General features: G+C 46.2%; 1 long non-coding RNA gene across 1 annotated transcript; it reads right to left on the reverse strand.

Annotated features, from left to right (window-relative positions):
• Positions 1-1,551: 1,551 nt before the first annotated feature.
• Positions 1,552-4,216, reverse strand: LOC141918928 (uncharacterized). The gene is made up of 2 exons (XR_012621842.1): positions 4,012-4,216; positions 1,552-2,167 (listed from the first exon to the last, which is right to left on the reverse strand). It is a non-coding gene; the product is annotated as an uncharacterized LOC141918928 (long non-coding RNA).
• Positions 4,217-24,228: the final 20,012 nt, after the last annotated feature.

Genomic DNA, 24,228 nt, shown 5'->3' on the forward strand with positions numbered 1-24,228 from the left:
AGATTCGGGTTTTCTTCCTTTCCTTAACACCTCCATTTACCTAGGCAAGAGATGACCAACTTCTTAAACATTTACAAACCTTATTTCCTCAGACAACTGCTAGGGCTAACCAATATAAGAAGATTACTATGGAATGAATTGTTGGAGCATGGATAAAGCAAATAATAACAAAAAAAATAAGGAATATGCTAGGTAGTTCAGGAGAGAAACAGCAACCCCAAGAATCACAGCTTAGATCTGCTAGAGTTTATTAATTTCAACTCAGTATTAGCCCCACTGTGGCTTCTCCTGCGCTTTGACCATGCTCATACATTCATGTACCAGTCTCAGAACGGGTTACTGGATCAGGAACAACACAGGATGAGTACAGATATCACATACCTCACACCATATACCCCTTGAAAATCACAATCTTTGAGCAGGACAAAGCAGAGGATGGCATGGAGCCATCCCAAGCCCATCAGATTTGGTAACCTAAATTGGATGCACATCACTAGAAAATAAGTGAAGAGAGGTGAGAGAAGCTCTGTAAAAATAAAAGTAGGCCATACAATATAATAGACTGCACCAGCAGAGCATGCAAGTTAAGATAAAAGCCAGCCACTATAGGAGCAGGCACCTTTTGACCCAGCCACTGGAAAATACAAAGGCCCACAGACTCATTACAAACAGAACTATGGTTTCTACTACTATTCCAAGATGGGATGACCAGCATTAGCACTGATGTGAGTGCTTGTCTTTAAAGCAGCATCAGGACTAGAAAAAGTCAAGGAATTTTCCTAAAAAAAACCCAAACCAAAACAAAAAAAACCCACCACAATGTTTTTTTCCTGAGAAACTTTATAGGAAGAAGAGAGGAGCAAGTGGTTTGCCACACTGAACAAAGACAAATGAAAAGCCCAGAAATGTTATGTGAACAATTTCCAAATTGATTTTTTCAAATAAAAAGTTCTAAAAAATATAAGGAAGAGGCTGAAACAAAACATACATGAAAAGCATATTTTTGTAACTTCTTTTTTTTAATAAGGAACACAGACTCTCTATCCAGACGAATGGACAAACCTAGGAACTGCATGGTACGTGTTAGCAGCATGTTCATCCCAAATGCAGGTAAGAGTGCCTTTGTTACCTGAAATAAAGGCTCTCAAAACCGGAAATTAGTTTAGAGAGGAGATATTGCTTTATTCTGCACAGGGTGCTAGGTGGAAAGCATCCACAAATCAAGCACCCCACACCAAAGCACTTCAAAGTATTTATACACTCCAAACTATGTGATTACATATTTTCTATAATGATTATTGGTTAGTTGCTTATCGCTTCTATCCCTTATTGGTTAGTAACATACAGTGGGTTTGTCAACTTTCTGCGCAAGCTCAAAGGGTAGGGGTCTGTATCCGGGCAGGGGTCTTAAGCTGATTTATGTAAAACAATTTTAACAAGCTTCCATGTCCCAGGATGTTTCTCTTCTCCAAGGACGGTAGCTCCCGATTAGAAGTTCCTTACTAATTATTGTTGTGACGCACGGAAACAAACTCTACAACTCTCAAAGAGTTATAAAGCAGGTATGTTTATTACGGCGCCGGGTGCGTGGGGGATCGCTCCTCCAAAAGGCACGAACACCAGAGTTAAAAAGCCTTCAGGCTATATAGATAGTATACATACATATGCATGAGTTTTCCAAGAAAAGGCCGGAGTATTCAAATGGTTTCCCAGAAATTGTTTACATAGTTCCCACCCCAACCGCGCATGCTCTGTAAGACATGGTGGTGGTGGTCCTTGGGTGTTCTCTGGTGGTCGTTTGATGAAGGCTCGAAGTCTTCCTCACTGGTAAACTTCTGACCTTTTGCCAGTTTCTGCTGAGCTGTGTGCTTCGGGTGGTCAGAACCAGTCTCTGCATAATACCATTTTCTTCTAGGCAGGCTGTATCTCCCTTATCTTCGAGGACCTGCTGGTTTTATCAGTTCTCTGCAGCTAGGTGGGGCAAAAGGCTCAGAGTCTTAACGGTACAGATTAGTTATTAACTTTTTCCCCTCATCAGTTGACGGTTTGAAGAACAGGCTGACCTAGCTGGTGCGTCCAATTTGTCCTTGTGTTTGATGAGAAACACTTGTATGGATAACAATATGTACTATGTGGCCTTGGGTGTGATGAGAAGTGTTTGTGGGGCCTGCGATGTGTGACGAGAAACGGTTTTGCGGCCTACGATTCCCGGTAAACAATACATTCTTTCCCATGGGTAGCAAGCACATAAAGTCTAAGCAACTCTTAACAAGGCCTCTTGTTCAGGGTAGCACCATTTTTGCCAAACTCTCCAGATTTTGCTAAAATCTCTGCACATTCTCAAACAAAAAATATCTACTTTTCTGCCTCCAAACATCAAATCCAAACTGAGTTGTAGTCCTCACAATATTTCAGAACCTGTAGTCTTTACTGGCTATAAAAGATGTCATTACTAAGCCTAGAGTCTGAGAAAAGCTTAAATACAGAATGGAATTAAAAACACACTAGTTGTGCCAAAGTCCATATAGCATTACAGTCTGCTAGCAATCTGACATACATGGTGAAAGTAAACACCTACTTTCAAAGATGCGACCACTGTCCACTACATGAGAGAATGCATAACTTGAACATGGGTTATTACTTAACGCGATTAAAATTTTTTACAAAAAATAACATCATGTTATTGCCTTAAAAATTAACTAAAAATAAGCTCTGTTAACTGAAAAGACAAAGTAAAAGCAACATTCATAGAGAAACTTTCTTCTTGTAAAGAAGAAAGCTTTAAGTAAAGAGACTTGAATAAATGCTGGATAAAGAAGAGAATACAGAAGTCTAATAGTTAAGAAATATCATCACCTATTAGCTGTGTTGTAGTTCACCAGAAAATTTGGTCCAAAACTTAAGGCAGAACGTGGTCATGGTTTGCATAAATAAACTCCCTATCGTCATTCTACTTGCCAGTGAGAACCATTTGTCTTTCACTGGTTTTTAGTCTACCCAAACAGATTATAACCTTTCTTGCACTGAGGAAAAACATCAATACTCAGCATTTTCCTTCCCTGTAGAAAACAGGGCATTTCAGTTTCACTGAGGACTCTCCTGTTAAGAGATCTGCAGGGTAAAGCAAACATGAAGTACAGCTGACAGTCTCAACAGCAAGTTCTCCAGCTCAAGTAAGCAAAAGATGAACTCAGTATACACAACCTGATTACTTCTCAAGTATTTTTATTTGCTTAGCTGCATGCAGACTAACCTATCACTAGGTAACTAACTTGATGCTAAAGGCATGTTTGAAGCCTTATAGTTAAGATAGAGCATGATAAAAAATTCTATAGCCATTCCAGAAAGGCCCTTTCCCTCAGTGCTTCTAATTGAGCCAGGAGAAGTTTTCAAAGAGTCAGGAAGGTGACATTTCACCATCATGCTTTCAGGCACCAGTACTACATTTTATTGTTAACTTGTGACACCACGTTCCCAGCACTCTTCAGCACCACAACACAGAACGCGATTCCTTCGTACTGCTTGCAAGTAAGCTCAACTAATGCCCTCTGCAAATCCTCCTCCCGCCGTGCACGTATCGAAGTTTACTAACACCTGACCTCATCTCTGACGGCCTCCTGGATCTTTTGACCCGGACAGGACCCTGAAATCTCAGGGGGCAGCGGGACAACCCCCGAACGGGGCCGGCACGCCGACGGCCGGGCCTCCGCCAGGCCCGCAGGCTGCCCCGGCTGCCGCTGCGGCTCATGAGTAACCCCGCGGCCACCGCACCCCGCGCCTCCCGCCGCAGCTCCCGGCTGCCGCGCCGCCCAGCGCTGCTCACCTCAGCGCCTGCTCTCCCGCGGACGCTCCGCAGCCAGCCCCAAGCAGCAGCGCAGCCCCTTCCCGCACGCCGCTCCGGCCGCAGACCCCAGCTCTGCCCTTCCCGTGCCACCAGCCCTCACCGCACACCCCCGAGGCGAAGCCAACCTCCTCCCCAAGCATGCCCAACAACCCCACACGCCTCCTCACCTCACCGCTATGGCAACTTGAACTAGCCGCCTTGCCACCAGCTGCCTCAGCCGCCTTCCGGGCGTCAGGCCCGCCTCTCTCTCCCCCCGCCCCCGCCCCGCAAGGCTCTGCGGGACAGGTAGTCCACGAGCGACAGGCCCGCCATGGGAAAGAAAGTGTGGAGGGACTTCAACTCCCAAGAGACTGCGACGGTGACGCCGGCCGAGCCGAGGCCCGCGCGCCCGCAGGAGCGGTAACGGCAGGCCAGGCCACGCCCTGCGGGGAAGTTGTTGGTTCTGCGGAGGCCGCGGTCGCGGGGTGTAGGTGCTGGCGGGGAGTTGCTTACTTACATTGCTGTTTATAAAAGCTTTTAAAAGGTAAACCTTTACAAAATACACATTGGCGTTTACAAACGCTACAGCTAAATAAACGCGAAGAGCACAAACGGAAGCTGTTGCCCTGGCAAAGCATGCCTGTATGTTCTGCTTACAAGGAGACGGGGCACCTGGCAGATCCGCTGGGAAAAGGAGTGTGTGAGTGTGTGAGGTATTAAAACAGTTGTTTCTTACAAGGGAGACATCTCCGTTCCTGTCTCTTGACTTTTTCTTGTTTCTTTAAGCCAGGCATCTCCCTGTTCACAAATGTTGTATCTATTGCCCTTGTCTGCAGTAAAAACGTCCAAATATTACAGCCTGCTACATTGACTGGCCTTGAAGAGAGAAAAGGGACGAAGAGTGCTGTGGGCGATCACAGAAAACATCGCCTGGGCCTCTGAAACTCGGACAGAACTTGCAATAGTCCTAAAATCACTGGAATATTTGGCTGCAAATCACCTGTGAGTGAGCACTCAAGTCCAAGGTAAACAGAGTGGGTTGGGCTTTTTAATGCAGATACGTGTGTATTGCCTCTGGGATCCACTCCAGGGAGTGACCATTGGCCTTTGAGCACAGTAATAAAGCATGGCTGACAATCCATACTGCCTACCTTCGTTCCTATCCTGCAGGACTGTTTCATTTACCCCCCCACAAATCTCTAGTGCAGCAGGCATGTTTGCATCCCATATGATTACAACACGCTTCAGGAGCGAGACAAGGCCCCCCACACTGGCAGCGTTCACCAACAGCCCAGGCAATGGCTGCTAGCCCCTGCTGCTGTGTCTTTGATTTGTGGCCATGCTCAAGAGGCATTATCCCCATCTGAGCTGAAGGCAGGTGAGGCACAAAACAGGAACATAATGATATCATTTACCTCACTGTGAGCTGAAGCATTACTGAATAATTAGCAAAGAAATAAGTCTTCCCTGGCTTTTCCTCTGCAAACTCTGGTGGCATGGTCAGGTTGTACTGGCAGGTCTAAATGCAGGGTGAGAGTCAGGGCTTCTGCTCAGTCTCATAAGGCTGCTTTAGGGTGGTCTCTGGGAGACAGGCCCTGAATCTTCCTGAGCTCTCTGAAGGATTTCCTCTCCTCCTCCATAGACTCCCAGAATTCATCCATGAGCAGATTTCTTTTCCTGCCCTTGTAGCCTCTCTCAGGCCATCACGGAGGGGATGAAGGGTAAGGAGTGTGTCCTGGATGTGGCTGGTGCATGTATGAGAAGTGTATTTGCATCTATGCTGACTGTGAGCACATTTGGCTTGCTATCAACACAACGTTCCAGTGGAAGCTGGCGCCAACGCCTGAGACTGCCAAACTGGGCACAACCACTGGCCCTAAAGACCACGCTAACCATGCATATATCAATTGTGAAAGTAGCTAGTCAGCAAACAGTACTTGCTATCTGTCGGGGTCACCATTAGCCGGGGTCCTTATTTCTCCATACAGGAACAGGAACGACACAACACCAATGTGATGATCAGATCGTCCATCTTTATTTTTCCAGTCCTAGTTACATTTATATCCTACTAAGTTCCGTACACGCACTCATCTATCTTCTAATAGGCTACAGGTCATCTACACGCGCTGTTCATGCGCCTCTACAAGCATTTGCATTGGTTAATTGCAATTAGCACGTAAAGCCCAAAACTTGCCAAAACTCCCTTATCTCATACCCTGTTTTGCTCAGACTTGTGTGCTTTTGCTGACCACAGGTGTTTCTCACTTATCTGCTATCTTGTGTGGTTTTGCCAGCCTTATTTTGCTGGCCTTGTCTTCGTCCTTGCATTCTTCTGTGGCATCGCTGGAGAACAACGGACATGTTGTGAGCGATCCAGACCAAGGGGCCTCACTGTAACAGCAAGCTGCAGCTGTGTTCAAGGACAAAAACAAGGCCGAGACGGCCTGAGAAACTACATTCCTGCCCAAGAGATAAAGATGTGGGAATGTCGAAAACAGGGGGTCTACCTGGGGGGAGAGCAGCGCGTGGACACCACACCGGGACCAATCATAGGGGGCAGAAGGGCGCGTGAACAAGTAGCTTTAGCCTATTAGCAATAAGATAGCGGCGCGTGAAGCTTGTGATAGAGTATAAATTGCTGTGTAGCCTTTAATAAAGTGGCATCAACTTGATCACATTGGTCGTCTAAGTTGTGTCCGAGACTTCCGCGTTGGCATTCTTCTGCCTGCACTAACTTTCCCCCAGCGCGGCCCAGACTCCTACATCTCCCCCTTTTTTTTTTTTTTTTTATTTTATTTGCTCAACCAAACTTTGCAGCATCCGCTGCAAACATTGGAACAAGCAAGGAAGAATCAACATCAAAAGCAGCAATACCATCAATACCATCAATGCTCCTTTGACCAATGTTTGTAACCAACCTCTCAGTCCGAGACCGACGAGCCAATCTGAAAAAGGACCATGTCCCTCTGTAATATGTTTCCTGTTATGTTGCATTTTCGCTAATCGTTGGTGTATGCTCTGCGAATGGTCAGACAAATTAAAGCAACACATTCCTTCAAAATCTTCACATCTATGCCCATGTGCCAATAATAAAAATCTACAGCAGCACAATTTTGCAAAGTAGCATGCCTAACACTATCAACATCAGTAAGCAGCGCACTCAGCATTTGCGAAGTTAGATTAAATTGCTTTTCACTCCAACATGCTAATCTACGTATGTATTTTTGCATTTCTGGCAGCCATTCCTTGCAGAAAGAAGAAAGAAGTAGCTATAACAGTGGCTAATGAAGGTAGCCGCACGTTGTCGTTGCAGGTGTCGTCAAAGGTTCGAACAGATCCGCGTGATCTTGACTCATGTCTCCTACTGGCATTCAGTAACTCTCTCATGTGCGGAGTAAACAATGTTAGCCGCCCAAGGTAGCATGGACCACCAACAGGTCGTACAGGAATACCAGGCCATGCTCTATCTCCACAAATCAGAAACACTCTGGGTGGAAGTTTAAAACCTCCTTTGGTGTTTACGGTAACCCTCCAGTTTTCAAATCATTCCAAGGAGAATGCCCTGTTACATTTTGACAACCTATAAACAAGCCTTGTTGTCCACTCCGTGCCAACCAAACATACAATGGGCCATCAAACCAAACCACCCCTGTGCCATTCACTGGCTGGAGTTGAGGAACTGTATCATTACAGTCCTGCATATTAGTTGCAGTAACATCAACATACTCGACAGGCACAACGCTAGCTAGCAAGTCCAGCTCCTGCAAAGGTAAATGAGCTGATTGATTTAAATTTTCGATGACTGTCTTCTGCCAGGCCGCACTACGCATAGTGGGCCAAACATAGATGCCGTTTGGACTTAAACAAGTTTCACTTTCGCTACTAGTCAGGTCCACCCTCTGTTGTTTCCAGTACCCATCAAAGTCAGTTTCATTTTCCTGCAACGAAATGCCAATCAAGCAGGTTTCAAAAGGATTATCCACCTGTTGCAAGCTCAAACAAAAATCTGACATCCCAGCTGTATTTGTCCACGTTACCCAAATATTTGTTCTGGGTGTAATGTCGAAAATCCCTTCGCTACCTGCTATAAAACAAATCAAAATAAACATCGCCCCGGTTTGACACATCGCCATCGTTTTACCTCTCTTCTCCAGTTATCCTTGTGCACCTGCCAACTTCGAGGAACGTTTATTCCAACACCACAGCTTCTATCCACTACCTTACTATTTTGCCTAATACATTGCAAAGCTAAGCGTTTACAAAGCTCAAAACTAATTTCTGCTAAAAGTCTTTGCCCAAGATCTTCAATTAGGCTTAAAGCCCTAGAAAACTGCTGTTGTTGTCTAAAACTCTAATCTGTCCTTCTGTACTAACAGCTAATCGCTGATATACTGACCTACCTATAAAATCAGACAACCAATCTGCTTCGGTTAAAGATAATCCGGTCAGCACACAAGTGACATTTATACACACTTTCCCGATCATGCGCACACGTGACTCTCCAAGTTCCCCTGTCACACCATGCACAATGTATAAAAACCCAAGGTCGACAGTTTAGACCATGTTCCGTACTAGCTGTGTCATGTTCTTCAAGCTGTTTTATGGTGAGCGGCTGTGTTCGAATAGCCGCATAAAATGACTGCAGGTTCGGTAAAAGACACAGAACTTCACTGTTCGCTGGATGTAGTGCCGTTAACAACGGCGTCAGGACCAAGTTCAATCGATGTTGGTGTCTCTGGAGTGCCTCGGGATGCAGGGTTGGTGTCGTCATTCTTTGCGATCCATGGTTTCACCCACTTTGTGGGGACCCATTTGGGTGGATCACTACCTGTAGAAACACAAGCATAACCTCTTCCCCAAGTTAGCAACTGCATAGGTCCCTCCCATTGCCCAGATTGAGGGGAATACAATTGCACTTGAATTTTTTGAAAAGAATAATCATGCTTGTTTGTTTGCATGCGTATTCGCGCAGGCGGTTCATCTTGCCCTCCACGTATATTAAGCCAATTTAAAACAAATAATGTTTTTGCCAATATCTCATGAGGGGAACCCCCGTCTCCCCCTGTTTTTTCAAAATAACAAGGTGATGTTTCAATATACGATGGGCGCGCTCAACGATTGCTTGCCCAGTAGAGTTGTGTGGTACTCCGTGGAGAAGCTGAATTCCCCAATGTTGTAAAAAGGCAGTGGTGGAGGCTGCCCGATATCCGGGACCATTATCAGTTTTAATTTTCTTTGGACACCCCATAACCGCAATCGCTTGCGTCCAATGTTGACGAGCTGCTGCTGCCGAGGCAGAAGCATGAGCAGAGGCCCATATAAATGAGGAACAGGTATCCACTGACACATGTAAGTAGCGAAGACGCCCAAAAGGCGGAAATACAGTGATATCAGTTTGCCAAACTTCCCGTGGCTGTAAGCCACGAGGATTCGCACCACCGTCCTGTAGCGGTGTGGGAGTGGCACAGTCTGGACAAGCAGCCACTATCGCCCGTGCTTGGGTCTTAGGGATGTTAAATTGCTTACGTAATGCAGTTGCAGACTGGTGAAAAAAGGCATGAGATTTGTAGGCTTCTTGAACAATGTTATGCGTGTCTGCTAAAGCGGCAACCAACTGATCAGCTTGAGCGTTGCCTTCTACAAGACCTCCAGGGAGCCTAGTATGGCTCTTTATATGCATGCTAAAAACCCGATGCGTGCGATGATTAACAGTATTTCGTAAGTCGACAAAGGCCTGGAAAAGGGTGGGATTGTTCACATGTCCTAACAAGGCCCTTTCGATTCGTTGTACTACACCTGCCACATATAAAGAATCAGTCACAATGTTTAAATCTTGAATGTTCCAGCGGTTAAGCACAGCAATCACCGCTTTAAGCTCCAAAATCTGTACAGATGTATCGCAAACAAAGCGTTCTGATTGCCATATTCCATTCTCCTGCCAAACAAATCCTGCCATTTTGGTCTTGCTGCTGGCATCTGTAAATACTGTTAAAGCCTGTAAAGGTTGTCGACTAATGACAGGAACAGCAGTCATTGTTGTCACGTCCCGCTCAGATGAGGGGGACAAGTGACTCAGATTTGCAAATCCCCAATGGAGCGGACAACAAGTCTCCAAGTCTAAAAATTTATTAACTACTCACAATGTACTAATTGAACACAATTCCATCCCCTAGGTCGACCCACATACCTACGTATCCCATGTACGGGGAGGGGTAAGGTGTTTCATGGGATGATGTAATTAGCATGATCATGTTAGCCCTCGTTAGCATATTGAGGGGTGTGAACTTTAATATGCATTTTGTGGATAATGAAGCAAAGGTCATTCACCGGACAGATGGCCCTTGAAGTTTTGGCCAGGTGCCCCAGAGCAGAGCCGTCCTGTCTCCACAGGGCTCCCTCCTCCAGTCCCATCTTGTGTTATTGGGGCAGCCTTATCAGCTTCGACCTCCACAGAATGCACCCTGTGACTCATAGTTTTGTCTTGCGAGTGTCTGAGGCATTTCTTTGATCAGCCTCAACTTTTGCTTTCTCAGGCTGTTTTTCTTAGTTTCTCACAGGCCTGGTTTCTCGTCTCTCACATCCCACCCCGTGACTCAAACACTCCAAGTTCTTCTTTGACCATTGTGATCCCAAAAGGTATAGGGAAAAGAAGACAGAAGGTGAGAGAGTATATAGCTAATTGCTGCAAGGTATATTATTAAAAGTAAAAATTTGCATAATATCACAATACTTATATTTATAAGCCATCTTCCCTACCCTGTGAGTCCTGAGGATCCCAGTGATGTGACCCATGACCCAGGGTTCCATCCATCAAACTAGTCCATCAGTCAATAAAAAGGTTCTCACTTCCTGTTGGTGATCTTCTTCATCATGGCACGGGTCTCCTCTATAGAGGTGGTGGCATTGTGGATGGTGATGCAGCATTCTCCCTCAGTTAGATTCAGCACACCGCACAGTCCATGTTCCTCCAGCAATGCTAGCCGGATTCTGCAATGCCATCTTAGATGCTTCTTGGGTCTGCACCTTTAATTCCTTAAAGGCATACCTTGTTAGTGCATAGAATTGCTAAGTTAAATTTTCTAGAACTATTTGTGGTTACACAATTACATTATCAGGTCTATAAGGATTAAAATGGGAATACAACTTAATATTCAGGTACAATTCATTAATGCTTAATTTGTGGGATCAGACCCCTCCAGCTAGTCTTTGATTACTTCATCTTGCTGCTGATGGATGTGGTGTTGTAAGGACCACATACAGTTATATGAGCTAGCACTGTGATCTGTTTGGTATTTGCAAGCACCAGTTTGCAGTCACAGGTGACTCACAGGCTTCCTTTATTTTGGAGGTGATTCCCAATAAGGTAACATAAGGCACAGCTCCAGGTTAGCCTTCCAATAAGTGAACTCATTAAATGTACCTGTAAAATTTCCTGGATTGTTGATTGTAATTGATTGGCAATGATTTATTCCACACCCAGCAGGTATGATTCCACAAATTATATAATAATGTAAGCAGATTACAAATAATAACTAGCCAATAATGCCTACAACCATTGAAAGTGCTAAAAGTAACATAGGTCTCCTGTCGTCCAGGATCAATGCCCTGTAAAACACATATATACATAACAAAACAATGATGGTTAGAAAGAAGGGACAATCCACCTGGTATTGATGCGGTATTCTTTCCCATGGGCATCAGTAGCCACCCATGAACAAATATTGATGGGAGTTTTTAGGGTTAGGGGTACTTGCCCCACGGTGGGCAAGTCTACTAGAACAGGTTGCCCAGGATAATGGAGCGGGTTTGCAGGGTCTTTAGTCTCTTTTTTCCTGGCGAGTATGGACAGAGGCTTAGGACAGAACACGGTAAGTCGTGGGCACCCATTAATTCCCCACCCACTGTTTATCTTCATTACTGCGTCTGACACCCGTTGTGGCCATCCTGGTTCGAGGGGTTTTAGCGCCTGCTTTCAAAGTCCATTGGTGCGTTCCACAATGCCATTTGCTTGGGGATAGTATGGAGTATGGAAAATCCACTGAATTCCTTCATCTTGAGCCCACTCCTGAACCACCCCGGCAGTAAAGTGACTACCATTGTCTGATTGGATCGATTTGGGCTTAGGCAAGCAGCTAAACCAGCGTTTTAACCCCTTCACCATATTTTCTGCAGTTGCTTGAGATACAGTTTCTGCTTGGGTTAGGCCCGATACTATTTCCACCCCCACCAATACAGAGCGTTTTCCCTCAGAGAGCCGGAAAGGGCCAATATAATCCACCTGCCAGGCGTCCCATAGTCCCTTGTTGTCCCTTAGGTGTAGGGGTTGGTCCTTAAGAGGGTTGTGCTCTCCCAGCCAAGTACGACAGAGACTACACGCTGAAATAATGGTATTGCACAATTCCCTGGTTACGGACCATCCCCTGCTTATTGCCTCTTTAAACAAATCTTTGCTTCCTGAATGACCCCGCTTTACATGCAGCCATTCCAGTAAGTGTTCCCATTTCTCCTCCTCACCTTCTGTAGCAGTTCTCATCAAACGAGTCATTGAATCCACCTGGTTGTTTAGCAGGTGGGCAGGGTGATTTCCTGACTGGTGTGCAGCAACCCATCCTACTAAAAAGGATTTCCATTTTGCAATGTTTAAGATTTCCTCCCACTTCTCACGCTGCCACACTGGTACCCGATTTACTTCCCAGTGGTTTTGTTCCCAAAATGTGAGCCATTCGGTACATCCCTTGAATACGCCATAGGAGTCTGTGTAAAGAAATCCTGGTTCTGCAGTCTCAGCTTCTTTAACAATCACGCTTCATACCGCTGTTAACTCTCCCACCTGAGCACTTCCCCCACCCTCTGTTATGATTCGGTCCCCCGAGTCAACATGCAGTGCTACTGCTCGGTATTTCCATACCTTTCCCTCTCTTCTAGAAGATGCATCGGTGAACCATACATTCTTTAGATGGGTTTCAAATGGGGGAGCAGGTTTGATGTATGAGGGAGGAGGTTCAGGGTGATCTTGTATTTTGAGCACTTTGGGTGCCCCCTCCTCTATCTGATACGTGTGGCAGTAATGATCTAATTGTGCATACCACTTCCTCACTGTGTCTCGCTGCACAACCCCCACAGGAGGGGGGGTTCCGGCCAGTACTGGTTTCAGGACCTTAAAGGGTCCTCGTAGAATGATTAGTTGCTGCCTTATGATTTTTTCAGCTTCCTGCAAAGCTAGGCTAACCACAAAAAGACCCTTCTCCCAGATCGAGTAACGTTTTTCTGCATCTTTGAAACTGCGCGAATGAAACCCTATAGGGCGAGTGGTACCCTCCGGTCCACGTTGCCACATATGTATGGATAGTCCATGAATTGCAAAACCCCACTCAATTTGGAATGGATCTGTTGGATGTATCGGCCCTAAAGCCTGATATACTCCAGCCTCAAAGATTAACAGCTTTAAGGCTTCTTCATGGACAGGAGTCCAGTCCCAAATAGCCCTTTTGCGTGTCAAATCATATAAAGGACGAGCTATGATGGAAAAATTGGGGATATGTTTCCTCCAAAATACCAGCAAGCCTAAGGCATGTTGCAGCTCCTTCTTATTTTCAGGGCTCTTTACTTCTTCCAGGGTAGTTAAAGTTTCAGGGGGAATACACACTGTTCCTCCCCGCCACCAAATACCCAGAAACTTTACCTCGGAGGATGGGAGTTGTACCTTTTCAGCTGGAATTTGGAGCCCTAAATTTTCTAGGTGGGTGATTATCTCTGTCTGGGTCTGTCCCACTGCAGCAGCATCAGAGCCACCGATCAGAACATCGTCAATATATTGATATATCCTGACCCCTTCCCTTGGAGGGATTTGAGCAAGCTCCTGCGCTAGTGCATAATGAGCGATGGTCGGCGAATGGCAGTATCCCTGGGGGAGACGTGTAAAAGTAAATTGCACGCCTTCCCATGTAAAGGCAAAGCCATCTCTGTCTGCCTCCTGTATGGGGACCATAAAGAACATATCTTTCACATCAATAGTTGCTAAGATCTGGTGGGCTTGTTCCTGTATGGTTGCAATCAGTTCAGCTATGTTAGGCACTGCAGCTGTTAGAGGACCTGTATTGGCATTTAATCGCCGATAGTCAATTGTCAGTCGCCACTTTCCGTTAGGTTTACGGACTGGCCACACTGGGGAATTATAGGGTGAGTGAGTTGGAACGATTATCCCTTCCTCCCGCAGCTCTGCTATTACCGGAGTGATCCCCTCCCTGGCACCTAACGGTAAGGCGTAAGGTTTCACATTAACAGTTTTAGAAGGAGGAAGCGCAGGCGCTTGCTGTAAAAGTCTTATAGAGGCAGTTGAGGACCCAAATTTCCATTCCCTTCCTTTTGAATCCACCCAGGCTTGTCCCTTCAATAGGTCAAGTCCCAGGATATTTGTGGGGAAATTCCCCAGGATCATAATAGCCTCTGTTGCAGTTTCATTCCCAGGTAACCAGCATTTCACCCGAGCAGTCGGCTGTGGCTTAGAGTCCCCGAAAACATCTGTAACTCAGATCTGCTTTTTGTCAGCAATTATGCCATTCCGCTTGGCAACCTCAGTTTGGAGTGCTGAAATCTGAGCACCCGTATCTACTAGAAATGTAACTGGAGTTTTAAAGGGACCGAGCGGAAAGGTAATCAACAAGTCTCCTTTAGTATTCTCTGTGAGCCTCCTTAAGTGGACCCACCCGCCATCCCCCGGCTCACTTACTGGGGATGGCGCGTCCACTTTCCCGACACTAAATCAATCAAGTCCTCCTCAGGGGCAGTTGGTGTTTGAGAAGCAATTACCACCATCTCGTTAGTTTCCAGCTCTGTCCCACCCTTTGCCCAAAAGGTCCGCTCGGTTGTGGGGGGCAGCTTTCTTTTGTCTTTCCAGGCTCGAATGAGCTTTTCTAAAACTGTAGTAGGCATACCATCCATTAACTCTCGGGGAATCCCCTGTCCAATTCCCTCAGTCCACAAGAGGTTTCTCTTTGCTCTTAAAACTTGCGGAGGGGAAGGAGGCGGATTTTCCTGCTGTTCCACTCTGCGTACCGAGGGCTTAGGTTTACCCGTTCCCCTGGTAAGGCCCATTCTCCAGCCGTAATTTATTAAGTCCTGAGCTATCTCTCCCCAGGTCATGGCTTCTCCCCCCGGCCGTCTCCCCCCTCGCGGGGCTAATGCATTCCGCAAACGATCTTGTAATTGTACTGCATGTGATTTCAAAGAGTCCGGCAAGCCCCGAATCAGGGGAGTCATTTGATCGGGGTTAGCAATTAATAGCATTGGGGCAGGCTGCTGCGGAACCAAGCGCCTGTCATGCATTAATTGGAGACAAGCAGCCTTCTGCAGACTTTCAGTCAAATGATTTACGGTTGGGGTCTCAATACATACTGGATCCCCCCTTTCCAAGGGGTCCAGACCCCCAGCCCAATAAGCAGCTCGTTGAGTTAACGACCACGGCTCTCTCTGGTCGTCAGTAACTAAGAAAACCCCTGGCCCCCAGTACCCCTGGGCCTCATCTTCTGATAACAAGATTCGGTCGCCACCAGTCAAGGATACCCTCCACACGTATTCAGTCTCAGTTTCCTGAGCTCATCTGGTGTATTTCTCCTGAATTTCCGCAAGCTCAGTCGCTGGATATGGTGTAGTTCGAATGGTGACCTGCGGAGCTCTTCCACCCTGACCCTCGGTGGTCTCCGTTTTAATTAATGGTCTTAAATTTGCCCCCTCATTTTCGGGGTAAAAAATTTCTCGGCTTATCTCTAACTCCTTTGTTGGATACAAGGGTCTGGCTGCTGCTTTTGCCAGACTCGTAACTCCCTGTTCACTATCCGGAACAGAGCCGAGATCTGTCCGATTGCAGGTTTCGTGTTCATTCCCCTCTTTTTCGGACCGTGAGATTTTTTCTCGGTCCAAGGCATCTAACAGAGCCATGTGAAATCGCTGAGAGGTGTTACGCTCATCAGCTAATTGGCTTTTCAGAACTTCAGTTTGCTCTTGCCAGAGTTTAGCTTTTTGTTCAGTAACTTTACGTTCCTCAACCAATTGATCCTGGAGAGCTTTTACCAGATCTTGTAAGGATTTGATCATTTCCCCTTCTAGTTGTTTCTTAACATGTTTATCTTTTTGGGCTGCAGTCAGTGCTGCCCCTAATACAGCGCACACTACAGCTTTTCCTTTGCTTGGTCGCGGCCCCGCAAGTGCACTGATATAGCTTGCCACTGCTTCTGGATTATGCCAATTATCGTGGGCCCAAACCTCTACTAAAGGAGGAGGACAAGCCTTATACTCCTTCAGTTTCTCAAAAATAGGGGAGCAGTCAAGCACCGACATTTCCTGGCCAGTCATGGCTTGCCACTGCTCGAACCTCTCCTGGCTTAGAGCTGAGAGGTCACTTCCCGATTCTCCCTGTCCTTATTGGATAGAGAATCGGTATCCCTCCGACCCTTTGCCAGCATAGAGCTGAGGGGCCAATTCCCAGTTCTCCCTGTCCGAGTTGGTCGGATAGAGAACCAGTACCTCATTAGACTTTCCGACACCGAAGGGGATCCTGCCGACTACCCCAATTTTAATGTCACGTCCCGCTCAGACGAGGGGGACAAGTGACTCAGATTCGCAAATCCCCAATGGAGCGGACAACAAGTCTCCAAGTCTAAACATTTATTCACTACTCACAATGTACTAATGGAACACACGATAGTTGGCTAAGTATATAGCAAGTTGTGGCAAGCAATATAATATGCCTTGCATTTCTTAATGGGAAAGGGAAAAGAGGGAGATAGAGGGAATGGGGAAATACAGATCACCGGTCTGGGTTTCTGCGCTGATCCTGCCAACGAGTGTTCCAGGAGGCACAGGAGACATCCGTCTTTTTCGCTGGCATCCGTCTTCTTCGCTTCACTGCACTCTCTCTCGGGCCCCGGGCCCCCCCCCCCTTCTTGATTTATACCCACTTTCCTTGGGTCCGTCCCCTAGGTCGACCCACATACCTACGTATCCCATGTATGGGGAGGGGTAAGGTGTTTCATGGGATGATGTAATTAGCATGATCATGTTAGCCCTCGTTAGCATATTGAGGGGTGTTAACTTTACTATGCATTTTGTGGATAATGAAGCAAAGGTCATTCACCGGACAGATGGCCCTTGAAGTTTTGGCCAGGTGCCCCAGAGCAGAGCCGTCCTGTCTCCACAGGGCTCCCTCCTCCAGCCCCATCTTGTGTTATTGGGGCAGCCTTATCAGCTCCGACCTCCACAGAATGCACCCTGTGACTCATAGTTTTGTCTTGCGAGTGTTTGAGTCATTTCTTCGCTCAGCCTCAACTTTTGCTTTCTCAGGCTGTTTTTCTTAGTTTCTCGCACGCATGGTTTCTCGTCTCTCACAGGGGCCATGGCTGTTATCTTGTTTATCACCTCCATTGGGATGTGGCGACGCCCATCTTGCCATTTTATTCCTAGGAACTGAATCTCCCTTCCAGGCCCCTTAACTTTCTGTCACTTAATGGCAAAACCAGCCTTCAGGAGGATTTCAATTATCTTCTTTCCTTTCTCAAAGACTTCCTCAGCTGTGTCCCCCCATACAATGATATCATCAATGAACTGCAGGTGTTCTGGAGCCCCACCTTTCTCCAGTGCAGTATGGACCAGTCTATGGCAAATGGTGGAGCTGTGTTTCCACCCCTGGGGCAATCGATTCCAGGTGTACTGGATACCCCTCCAAGTGAATGCAAACTGTGGTCTGCACTCTGGTGCTATTGGGATGGAGAAGAACGCGTTAGCGATGTCAATCGTGGCGTACCACTTGGCTGCCTTCGACTCCAGCTCATACTGGAGCTCTAGCATGTCCGGCACTGCAGCACTCATCGCTGGCGTAACTTCATTCAGGCCACGGTAGTCCACGGTCAGTCTCCATTCGCCATTAGGTTTTCTCACTGGCCATATAGGGCTGTTGAAAGGTGAGTGAGTCTTGCTGATCACCTTCTGGCTTTCTAGTTGACGGTTCAGCTGATGGATGGGGACCAGGGAATCTCGGTTGGTACAGTACTGCCGCCGGTGCACCGTCTTGGTAGCAATTGGCACTTGCTGCTCTTCAACCTTAAGCAACCCCACCACCGAGGGATCCTCTGAGAGGCCGGGTAAGGTGGACAATTGCTCAACCTCCTCCAGGGCAGCTATACCAAAGGCCCACCGGTACCCTTTGGGGTCTTTAAAGTACCCTCTCCTGAGGAAGTCTATACCTAGGATGCACGGGGCATCTGGGCCAGTCACAATGGGGTGCTTATGCCAGACCTTCTCAGTTAGGCTCGCTTCAGCTTCTAATAGGGTCAGCTGTTGGGATCCTCCTGTCACTCCGGAGATACAGATGAGTTCAACCCCACTGTGGCTTGATGGCATCAGGGTGCACTGTGCGCCAGTGTCTACCAAGGCCTTATATTCTTGTGGGTCTGATGTGCCAGGCCATCGGATCCACACCTTCCAGTAAATCCAATTATCCCTTTCCTCCACCTGGCTGGAGGCAGGGCCCCTCTAATCCTGCTCACCATCACTCACTTGATCTAAGAGTGACTCCTGCAAGAATGACTTCCTGGTCCCCTCAAGAGGGTCAGGCATAACGTTGGCTATTCTATTCTGTCTGGGGGATTTCTGACTAGACACTGGAGCTGCATCTCTCTTGGAAGACTCCCCTTTCATGGTGGTCTTCCCTTTCAGCTGCTGTACTTGTACAGCTAGGGCGGGAGTGGGCTGTCCATCCCACTTCCTCATGTTTTCCCCATGGTCGCGGAGGAAGAACCACAGGGTGCCCTGTGGTGTGTGTCTTCCACTGCCCTTCTCTTGGGTGGGGAATCGCCTGCTTCTAATAGCTGAGACATCGGCCCGTGCAGGTGGAACATAGGACATGTCCTGTTCCATTTTCTGGAGCCTCTGAGACAGTTCCTCTACGGCTGAAACCAAAGCATGTTGGGAGGAAGGGAGACTTCCCTCATAGTGCCGGAGCTGCATAGTCACTTCATCTACTGTCTGAGTGTCCCACCACCAGGATGCTGCTGCTAATGCTTTGGAATGTCCCTCTGGTCCACTTTGCAGGAACTTCCGCCACATCGACTGTGTGCAAGGGGCCTGATCTGGATCCATGGGTGACTGCTCATCATTCAGATCACCATAGACCATGTCAAACACAGCCAATTCCCTGAGGTTCTGAATGCCTTTCTCCATGTCGGTCCACTTGCCTAACCGACATAGAACATCATCCTTGTAGGGGTACCTCTCCCTCACAGCGAGCAGGAGTCGCCTCCAAAGGCTGAGGGTTTGAGCCTGTTTCCCTATTGCCTTGTCAATACCAGCCTGCTTGGCTAAAGGTCCCACCTGCTTGGCCTCTCTCCCCTCCAATTCCAAACCAGCAGCTCCACTATCCCAGCATCGGAGCAGCCAGGTGCAAATTTGCTCGCCTGGAAGGCGGCTAAAATCCTTCCGCATATCTCACAACTCACTCGGGGATAGAGATCGGATGGTTACCTCCGGCTCTTCCTCCTGCTCTCGTGATGGGCCTGGTTCATCATCACCCTGTGCACTGCGAGGGGATTTTTTGGTATATTTGGTTTTCCGTATCGGGGCGACTGATACTGGTACTGCTTGTCCCTCTGGCTCAGCTGCTGTGCTGGTGGAGGTGCCTGGTACTGGCACTGCCTGTCCCCCTGGCCCAGCTGCTGTACCAGCAGGTTCACTTTCAGATCCTGCAGCCCTTTCTCCCCCTTGAGGGCAGCGAGTAGTGTTAAAGATCACACAGTAAGCATGGGCAAGCCCCCAGCACATCGCAGCAAGTTGTGTCTCCCGGGGTTTGTCAGATTGGCAACACCCCTTTTCCAAACACTCCACCAGTTTATCAGGTCTCTGCACTTGTTCGGGAGTGAAATCCCAAAGCATTGGGGGTGACCACTGACTCAGGCACTTGCCCATTTTTTCCCACACACCTTGCCATTTATAACTATCTGCCCTTGGGGCAGGTTTCCGGGTGGTGCTATTGTTGGAGAAGTACCGCATGGCCCAAAACAAGATCTGGCAGACATTTAGAAAACACAGAGCTGCAAGCACAGTGGCCTGGGTGCTCCAGGGATAGCTGAAACTCTCAAAAACCGAGAGAATCTCTTCCCCTGGCTCACCCATAGAGGGGGTGAGACCCCTAACAAAAGCCCAGGCAGCAAACGTACCGGTTCACCCCCACAAGCAGTGATACAAGCACATTATAAGCAGTCAGTTGCCAGTACAGCAAAATAAAACCCTTGACACATTTTCCACCGACAACAAACATCAGCACTAGGAGCACACAGTGGATATAAGGATTAATCCAGCCCCACCACGCAAGCAAGTTGGCCAGCATTGCAAATGTTTCTTATCAAATGCAAATAAAAACAGAAAAATTGCACCTAATGGATTGCTCAAACACACCTTCTCCTTTTGTCCTTATCTCAGCCCTCTCGTAGCCCCACGTTGGGCGCCAAAAGTTGTGGTGATTTAGTCCCTACCGGGGTCCGAGACCACGCTGCCACTGCCCCTCCGCCACCCTCCGACCGGACGGGGGGAGAGTGAAATACAAACCCCGGGGCTGAGATAAGGAACGTTTTAATACAACAGTGTAACAGCAACAAAACAAACAACAACAAGAACACTAACAATAGCAATAACAGTAATAACAATAAACAGAACAAAAAATATACCGATACAGCAGTGAGGAGAGCGACCGCACACCACGCACGTTCACTGATTCTCCCGCGCTTGAGTGCCCCGATGTGACATCAGCATGTTATTGAATAACCCGGCTAGAGCTTCCCCCCACTGCTGGGGAAACTTAACCCTATCATAGCTGAACCAGGACATTATCACATATACTGTAGCTCATGCTGAAGAAGTGACACTATAGACCATAAACTACTATATCAATGATCTCTCTACAGTGCATGGCACTAAATACTCAGAAGACAGCTTCGTTTTGTATAACTTGGCCTAGAGGTAAATAAAAAGATCATTGTAGACTTATTTTCTAATAGCTGTAGCTAATAGCTACAGAATTCCTCAAAATTTTGCTGGCAAGAAGCCTCACTTTCCTTAACCCCCTTCCCATACTTAGTTTGAGCTAACAGAAGTCATAGTTTTTAAGAGGGGGCATCTATCCAAGTTCTGTCACATCCTATCATGCAGCAGTATATAAAACTGCTTTGCTAGTATGAGAGGCCCTCTTTTTCTTTAGGGTGCCTTTGTCTAAAATATAAATTACTGTAGCCCAGGACGATCCCTGTGTTATAAGTGTTTGGTAAAAATATGTCTTCTTTTTATTTTAGTTTTCTGTTAGGAATGTTCCTTTAAGAATTACTATAGCAATGCAAGTGGTATTGAGACTAAACATTAATGATGATTTGGAAGTTAACACCCTGCAAAAACATTTCAGTCGTTCTAAGTAAGACTTCTAACAGCACTGCCATAATATGCAACTCCTACTGAGAACAGCAGGATTCAGAGGTTTTTAATAGTCTATATATTAGACAGCAAAATTGCAATGAAGGGAAAATTATATACTCTAATTTTGCAACAAACCAAAATTCCCATATTCATTATATTTTGGGAGGTTTGTCAGGCTGCTTTTAAAGCAACATTTGCCTGACAAGACCAAATTGGCTCTACATCTCTCTGGAATCAAACTTTTGTTGCTACTCTTGTTGCTCCCTTTCTTTTGCAAATGCAATAAAAATATGTGCTAGGTTACATGTGACCATGGATATAATTTATCATGTAGGAAGCATGGAAACAAACCAGCCACCAACCCAACCAGATGCTCATAGGTTATTTTGAAAGGGCAAAATACAAATATGGGCTTCAGTCAAAATTTGGGAGCTTTAAAATAGAAAAGGAAAATCACAGATTTGTGTCTTAAACACATTTTCTGATAGGTTTTCACAAACACACTTTGTAAGATAGGATGAAGAATGATGTCTTCAGTTGCTACTTACAGGGAAGGACACTTTAGTACAATATCAATACTGATACAAGGAAATGATCACCTACTTTGCAACTTATTTACTTATAGCAACTTATAATGATTTCTGAATATTGCTTAATAATCCTGCCTGTCCTGACTGTTCTGTGGAAGCTTACCAAGGACTATTGTGTTCATCAAAACAAAGCAGTTTTCTGTGGAAACTTGCCAAGAATTACTATGTTTGGCAAAAATAAGAGACATGTCCTTGGAAAGTAGATGTGTTCTAGCAAGTTTAGTCTTTATAATGGATAGATAGACATATATGGGCGGTAGAAATTAGTAGACTGGTGCTTTTAGATAAGATAGAGGTGGTAAACCAGCGGGAACCACTCTTGTTATTCAAGAAATTGGCTAAGAGAATCTGCGCAGGTGCAAAGAGAACATAAACTGCTGACACCAGCCTCTAGAACTAACCCAGCCTTACTCATGCATATGTATGTTTGTGTTATGTAATCCAATGAATATGTATAGCCACACTCGATAAGTTTCTGGTAAAATGTGCTGTTGGTGTGCAAGCTTTGTGGAGAAATCCCCTTGCATCCCGGCACTGGAGTAAACATACCTGCTTTAGAACTCTCTCTGAGTTGCAGAGTCTGTTTATGCAAATCAATACCTAGAACCGCCCACTGTAGGAGAAGATCAGGTTCGAGACCATCTAAGGAACCTGAAGGTGCACAGATCCATGGGAGCTGATGAGATGCATCCACAGGTCCTGAGGGAACTGGTGGATGAAGTGGCTAAGACACTATCCATCATATTTGAGAAGTCATGGCAGTCCACTGAAGTTCCCACTGACTGGAAAAGGGGAAACATAACCCCCATTTTTAAAAAGGGAAAACGGAAGACCCAGGGAACTACAGGCCAGTCACCCTTACCTCTGTGCCTGGCAAGATCATGGGAGTGGATCCTCCTGGTAACTATGCTAAGGCACATGGAAAATAAGGAGGTGATTGGTGACAGTCAACATGGCTTCATAAGGGCAAATTGTGTCTGACAAGTTTGGTGGCCTTCTATGATGGGGTTCCAGTGTTGGTGGATAAGGGAAGAGAAACTGATGTCATCTGCCTGGACTTGTGCAAAGCATTTGACACTGTCCCACATGACATCCTTGTATCTAAATTGGAGAGACATGGATTTGACAGATGGACCACTCGGTAGATAAGGAATTGACTGGATGGTCGCACTCAAAGAGTTGCAGTCAATGGCTCGATGTCCGGGTGGAGACCAGTGACGAGTGGTGTTCCTCAGGGGTCGGTATTGGGACCAGCGCTGTTTAACATCTTTGTTGGCGACATGGACAACGGGATCGAGTGCACCCTCAGCAACATGTGTGGCAGAACTTAGTTGGGGAGCTGGAGGACCTCTGCCAGATAAGGTAATGGAGATGCGTTACTTCCTGCTAGACCTTTCCTACCACATTGCTAGAGTCCCCCTTGAATGTCCCCCTGCCCCAGTGAGGACAGACCTCAGAATTCAGTCCAAGCCAGTTAGATCCCACTCTTACATGTGCAACTTCATGAATGTTACTGACCCTGGGAAGTATAGAGTGACTCACATGCCACTTCCAGGACTGAGACTAAATTTGTTTCATGGAGAAGTGAAAATGGAGTAAAAAAACTATGACACAGGGATATTTCTTTGTTAACAGTTCAGCATTACAGCTGTGGCAATATGGGGAACTGAGTGTTCCAAATTTCTGAATTATCTTGCTCATTAATATTTTTCTTTTCTTTCCAGGAGAGCTTACTTAGACACTATTGATTGTAGACTGGCTATTTTCAGTGTGTTGCAACTCCTGTGTACTGCTGCTTTTCTGTATGGCACAAGGTGCATTACTAACAGGAAAAAGGGTCCAAAGAATGTAACTGTATGCTTGGAAACTCATATTACTTTAAGTGCAAGTATGAATGTATTCATGTGTATGTAGAGAACTAGAGTGCACCTGCACATATAATGAAGACAAATTAGCATAGATATACAGAGAAGATGTATTTGATAGTAGAATTTAAATGAGGACCAGTGATCTCAAATGGAAACTTGCATTTGCTAATAGGAAAGCAATTCTTCTAAAGTATATAATTAATGGTTGAAATTCAACACCTAATGATATAAAGTAGATTGATTTTTTTTGTAATAAAACGAGATAAATTATAATCAGTGTGTTTCATTTAGTTGCATCAGTAGCTGTAGTTATGACATTTAATTTGGTATTTTATAATAATTTGCTAACTAGGTTATTCATCCTATGCATCGTCTATTAGGGTGATCTATCAGTTGCATGGCAATGAAGATCTAATCCGCATTCAGTTAATAACACATACAGAGAAGTAATTGACATACTGCAAGGAAATCCTGCTATAATCTGATGTAATTGGAA

Source organism: Strix aluco, unplaced genomic scaffold, assembly GCF_031877795.1.
Source record: "Strix aluco isolate bStrAlu1 unplaced genomic scaffold, bStrAlu1.hap1 HAP1_SCAFFOLD_49, whole genome shotgun sequence".
Lineage (NCBI taxonomy): Eukaryota > Metazoa > Chordata > Aves > Strigiformes > Strigidae > Strix > Strix aluco.